The following is a 6189-nucleotide window of genomic DNA, read 5'->3' on the forward strand; positions in this document are numbered from 1 at the left end:
TATCAAACTCTAACTTAAAATAAATCTAACATAATTGCTTCTCTTCCTTAAACCTGTGTCAGAATACTCTCGGGGATGTTGATATATATCCATTTCACTTCTTTTGCTGGAAGGGGCAAGCCTCAAGTGATGCATTTATGAAACACAAAAAGTTCTAAAAATATTACCAACCTCTTTCCTCATTTCACAACCTCTGCTAATGTACAGATACAGTAAGCACATTAAACAATCCAATATAAGTCTAAGCACCAAAGGAATACAAAGCATTGCTTGCAAACTCTTAACAAGCCACAATAACTTGATGTCATATTACTTTATTTCCTGCCATATATTGTTCAGTTTAAAGAACATGATCTACAATATAATAAATGGAGTATTATATGCTGTTTATTTTCCCATTGGCACCAAGCAATTTCTACATTAAACGTTAGTATGTTCTTTATTACCATTTTTGGAATGTTTTGCCTAGCATATGTTCAGGATTTACACAATCCTTTAAAATAATTTTAATAATACTTCAGCTTCAGAAAGCTTAAAACAAAAAGATAATGAAGATTTATAAATAAACGTAGAACTTCTCCTGAAATTGGGGCATGGATACCTTCAAAATGTCTGTGGTGATTCAATGTTTGTTTTTTGTAGCTGCTCACAGTGCTACAATTTTGACTCCAAAACTTTTATATGTCAACATGCTTTTACCAAAACACCTATTTTTTTAATACAGTATAACCTTGCTTTACAAGTATGTATTTTCTCATGAAAGTATATATAAATTTAAAATCTCTATGTAGTAAATTATGAATTGTAGGAACTTTTATTTTAACCACAGATACACATTCTCCCAGAAAAATATCTTCTACTACAACACATCACATAAGTGTTACTTAATAATTCTGAAGTGAATCATGATGCTTTCTATCTAAATTGATCCCCAGTGCATAGACATTTCTTCTCTGACATTATTTGTGCAAAAATTTAAAATTCAAATGTATATGTCATATTCACATTACTAAAATTACATATATGTTCAAATCATTAAATAGCTTCCTTATTTGAAAACCATACTGACTTCATATGACTAGATTTATAAAGTTACTTTATTCCAAATAGTCAGTAGAATTGACCAGCAAAATTACCCAACAGTGATATGTTTTGGGGGTAGAAGCAGCCAATTCCTATGTATTTAGATCACATCACTCAATTCCCTTATGTTCACAGGAGACTATAAAAGCATACCATTTGAAAATGTTGGTAAAGAAGTAAAAATTATTTAAACATCTTTAACTGTTGATTGACCTAAACAAGCTATTTTTAAATAACTTATTTTTCTTTTGAAATTCCCTTAAAATGTTGTTTAATAGCTAGTATTTGAATTTTATTAGTATACTGATCATTTGGAATCTCAATTATTAACCATCAGAGCCAGATGGTGGCATGGTGGTGAAGTTGCTGGATCTTACATGGTTGACTTCAGTTGGAATTCTGAACCCAGTGACTTGAAAATATGCCAGGAGCATATGTGTGTACGTGTCCAAAACTGCAAGAGGAGAATGGAGGAGCAAGTACTGTGACATGGTCATTCTCCCCTGGAGAGTGATATCTCACTTTTCCTCTCCCTCTAGCAAGTGTATGTACACTATGGAAAAAGGAAAAAGGAAAAATAAATTTTAAAAATTAAATAAAATCAACATTCATTAGGAGGTAATACCTAGAAACATGTATAGTACTTACTAGGCAACAATCTACATTTTAAAATATGCATTAAGTCATTTAATTCTATAAACATATAAAGCAAGAACCATTATTGTTCCCACTTTATAGGTGTGAAAACTGAGAATGAGAGGTTAATTACTTTGCCTGAGGTCACATCTGAAGTGTTTTTGAGACATATTTTTAACAGTTTGTCTCCAGAATCATTTTAAACACTACCTTGACCTGAAACTTGACTCTAAACTCAGAAAGAGCCAAAGTAGCAAGGAACAAGTAAGTTACTCACTTGGTGAACAAGATAGAAACTGATTTTTTTTATATCTAATGGCACTAATTATTTGTAGATATTGGTCAATTACATAGAATAATATGGGAAATTAATATCCACCCTAACTTAAGCCAGTTTCACTTTGTATTAAAACAATTGAATACACTTTAGTTCTCTAGTAAAAGTACTGAGAAAGACCAACTTGCTTTGATATTTATGAAGCTAATAGAGCATTAATCTCTAATTCAAGACTCAACCTCTAACAATCACATGCATACCTACACTACATGTGTGTACACACACATATACATACACATTCCTGAGAGGCAAGCTTAGTAGTAAGTTTTTTTATATTTCTGGAGAGAGCAGAAAAGTTGAAAGGAGCAATATATCTCTGTGCTCTAGTACATTCTTCATCTCTGTTTTTTCCTTATAAAGACCATAAGGAGGAGATATAATCTTCAATAATTGACTCATATTATGGCTCTGTGAGGCTTTGGAAGAAAAAGACCAGGGTAAGAAACCAGCTCTTCCATATATGCACTTGGTTACTTTAAGCAATTTAACTCCTCTGAGCTTTAGGTGCCTTCTCTAAAAGATGAGAGTGGTAATATCAAGCTCATAAAGTTGTTGTATGCAGGCCCGCCCGGGACAAGAATACAAATAGAGGCCCACCTACCATATGTCTAAATATTTAAAGGTATAAATCAAGCCAACAAACTGTTAAATAAAATATGTTCCATCCTCCTACCTTGACAAACATACCTTCGTAACGACAAAATCAAAAACAATATGTGTAAAGCTATGATTTTTATATGACCAAAAGTTGGCAAATATCAAAGACCAGCCTTCTGTTGGTGGGCCAGCAGTTTAGGAATGAGTAATAATATAAAAACGTATAATACAACTTATTATGTGTTTATTCCATAAAACTTATTTCAACAAAATGAATGTCATTTTTTAAGAAATCAGGATTTTTACATAATGTATTTTCTATTGACCATAATAATCTTTGAAATAAAATATTACTTAATTCAAAATATGTATGAAATATAAGTGTACTTTTTAAAGAATTATGTTGTGTATTTTTTTTTACTTATTTATTATTTTCACATTACCAGAGAAAGACAGAGAGAGAGGGAGAGTGAGAAAACAAGCCACCAGGACCAGGACTTGAACCACAGTCTGTCATGTGGGAATTCCAGCACCTTAATCACCATGCCACCTGCTAGCCCCAGAAATATGAATATATTTTATCTGAGTGTATAAATGAAAACCTAAAGTCAACATAATTTTTGTTTTCAATAAAGTTATATTGTTCTAACATTTGTTTATCAATTAAAGTTAACAAGTATCAAATGTATACATCAAAATTATTTAATAGAAAGAAAAACTATTTTTGTTTTTAAAAAACAATTAAATCTTATCAAATCTTTTTATAAACCTAGTCATAAATTCTTATGTTTGGTTCATCAATTGCCAATATAAAGAATGAATATTGTATTTCATCAGACATCATACATCTACACATTTTATATATATAAATATATATATTTTATATATATTCATATATATATATATATACACACAAACACAAACTTAAGTAATAGAAATAGTCTTTATGGCAAAATATTTCCAAGTACAAGTAAAACGTAATCTGTGCTAGTTGATGGAAGCTCTAATCAGAACACGAAAAGGGAAAAAGCTCAGAACTTCTGGGAAACAATGCTTGTTATGCAAGAATCTTTGCACTCATGCTAAGAGGAAGAAGAATGTTACTAATTCACCAGTATGTCTTTTCTCTTATCTGCTTCTTCCCACTGTTCAAATCCTCCCCATACTCCAAACCAGTGTTCATCTCTGAGGTCAATAGCAGCACAAACAACAGAGCTTCATAGCATTTGGAAGCACCATCCTTCATTTCAGAGACACAGGGCAAGAGATGTAGAAAAGCATTGCTCTCAGGTTATGAGAGCAGATGTTTAAGTCTAAAGGGTCATGCTGTGTCCTCGTGGAGTGCCTGTCCTTGATCCAATCTAACCTTGAATCTAACATCAAAGCGCCAAAGAATCTAACAAATGTATTGTCTGTTTGGGTTTTGTTTTTTGTTTCTGTACTTGTGATATGTAGTGCTCTCTAAACACAAGACTCAAGGCCTGGGCTCCTTCTGCCCAGATCTAGGGGAAGTTCCTGATTAAATATGCAGATGGTATAGTATATCAAGCATGTAGGAAAGTTCACTAGATGTTAGTAATCATGACAAAGAGTTTTGTCAAGTTTAGAGTGTTTACTTAAACTGAATACTGTGTATATGCAATATTTTGTGGAACTTAAGTCTCTAACTACATTATAAACATCCATTGTAAGATGAAGAGATATTTCAACTTCTGTAGTGATGATGGTTAACTGAAATTTCCAGTCATTCAGTCATTCAACTAAAATTTTCTAGGTGCCTACTATGTGCATGGCTTTGAACTGTGGACTCTGGTAATACAAAGGTGTGTCTCTCAATCTAAAGTGTTTCATAGTCTAAACATGTGTTTTTCAATCAGAGATGACTTGTTCCCAGGGAACAGTGGATAAGTCTAAAGATAGTTTTATTTGTCAGAGCTGAGGAGTGTTTTGGGGGGAGATGCTACTGGCATCTACTAGGTAGAGCCCAGGACACTGTTAAACATTCTCCAAAACACAGAACAGCCCCCTGCATAAACTAATTGTTTGGTCTAACACGTCAATAGCACCAATGATAAGAAACATCCATAAATCCCCAATGTTTAAGTGTCTCTCATTAGGAGCCCAGTAAAGCCAAAAAATTTCAAAAAGGGAAATGAAATTCTGCACTTCTTTTTAATGACTTTTAAGAAATTGCAGAGTTTTGCCTGGGAGTAAATCAACTCACTGTGATGCGAATCCAAACCCTGGCTTCTTGCTTCAATAGAGACAGAGATACAGCACTTAAGTCCCAATGGGGAAAAAAAAATCAGTGGAAAAAGTTGAAAGAAGACAAAAACGCTGAGTTGTAGAGGGAACCACTGCAACATTTACTCATATTCATTCTCTTTCTTTTTGTTCTTCCATCTAAATTCTTATTTCCCATAGCAAATTTAAAATCCCAACATGAAGCCTTCCTGGCTACTCAAACTTCATCTGAGATTCTTGTTGGGTCTTCTATATTAGTACCTGAGTATGAAATAATAAATATTTTGGGCCATTAATTATAATCTGTTTCCAAACAGCTTCAAATACTCTCAACATTTTTTTTAAGTTCCTCATGGTATTTTTCTTTCTCTCTTTCCTTTTCTTTCTTTCTGTTCTTTTCCACAAATGTCCTATACAGAACTTGTCCTAGCCTGAGGCATGAGCAAAATATTTTGTGATTAAAGCAAATATTAGGTAAACTGCACACAAAGAATCCTTAATTTTTTCATCCAATAGATTTAAATATTTCATTCCAATTCAGGTCTAACAAGCAAATATTGACAATTCAGGGAAAAATAAAGTGACTCTAAATCCATTAGTCACATTAAAGTAACCAAAACAAGCATCAATATAAACAGGAGGGGAAGGAAAAGGGGGAGGAGGATACAAATTTCTAGTCCACATAAAAAGGAAAAACGTGTACAAAATGAGACCTCCACAGATGGTAACTAAGATTGTGCCACTATAACTTGGTCTATACAAATATCATAAATTTAAGAGCTAATGGTTATTCCTTTAGACAATTGATAAAAGCATTCAGAAACACATGCTTTCTGTGTTAGAAACGATACATCTGAAAGTTACTTCTTTAACGTTTTCTAAATTTCATCTTCTCTTTTACATTCAATCACATTATTTAGCTTATAAATGGAATATTTCAACATGTGAACATTTCTCCCTAGTCCAGTTGATAAAAGTATAAAAAGTATCTTCAACAGATAATACCACATTTCTTTGTCCTCTTAATGCTTTGCCTCTCTATTCTTCTTCTAAATGTCCTTCCTCAGACTCTACTTTTTCACACACACTATATCTGGTATTTACATCCATTTACTGTGTTTCTATAACCTTTAGTCAGAGATTCTGAAACAGGAATTAAGTATAATCTAGCATGCATACTGAACAGATATGAACTTGAAAACACTTTACACTCTATATTGCATCTCTGCCTTTTCTTCATATCATGTGTCCACCTGAGCATGGTATTACTCCTACAAATTTCAATATGATGC

The sequence above is a fragment of the Tupaia chinensis genome, unplaced genomic scaffold (genome assembly GCF_000334495.1).
Source record: "Tupaia chinensis unplaced genomic scaffold, TupChi_1.0 Scaffold000361_2, whole genome shotgun sequence".
In the NCBI taxonomy this organism is placed as follows: Eukaryota; Metazoa; Chordata; class Mammalia; order Scandentia; family Tupaiidae; genus Tupaia; species Tupaia belangeri.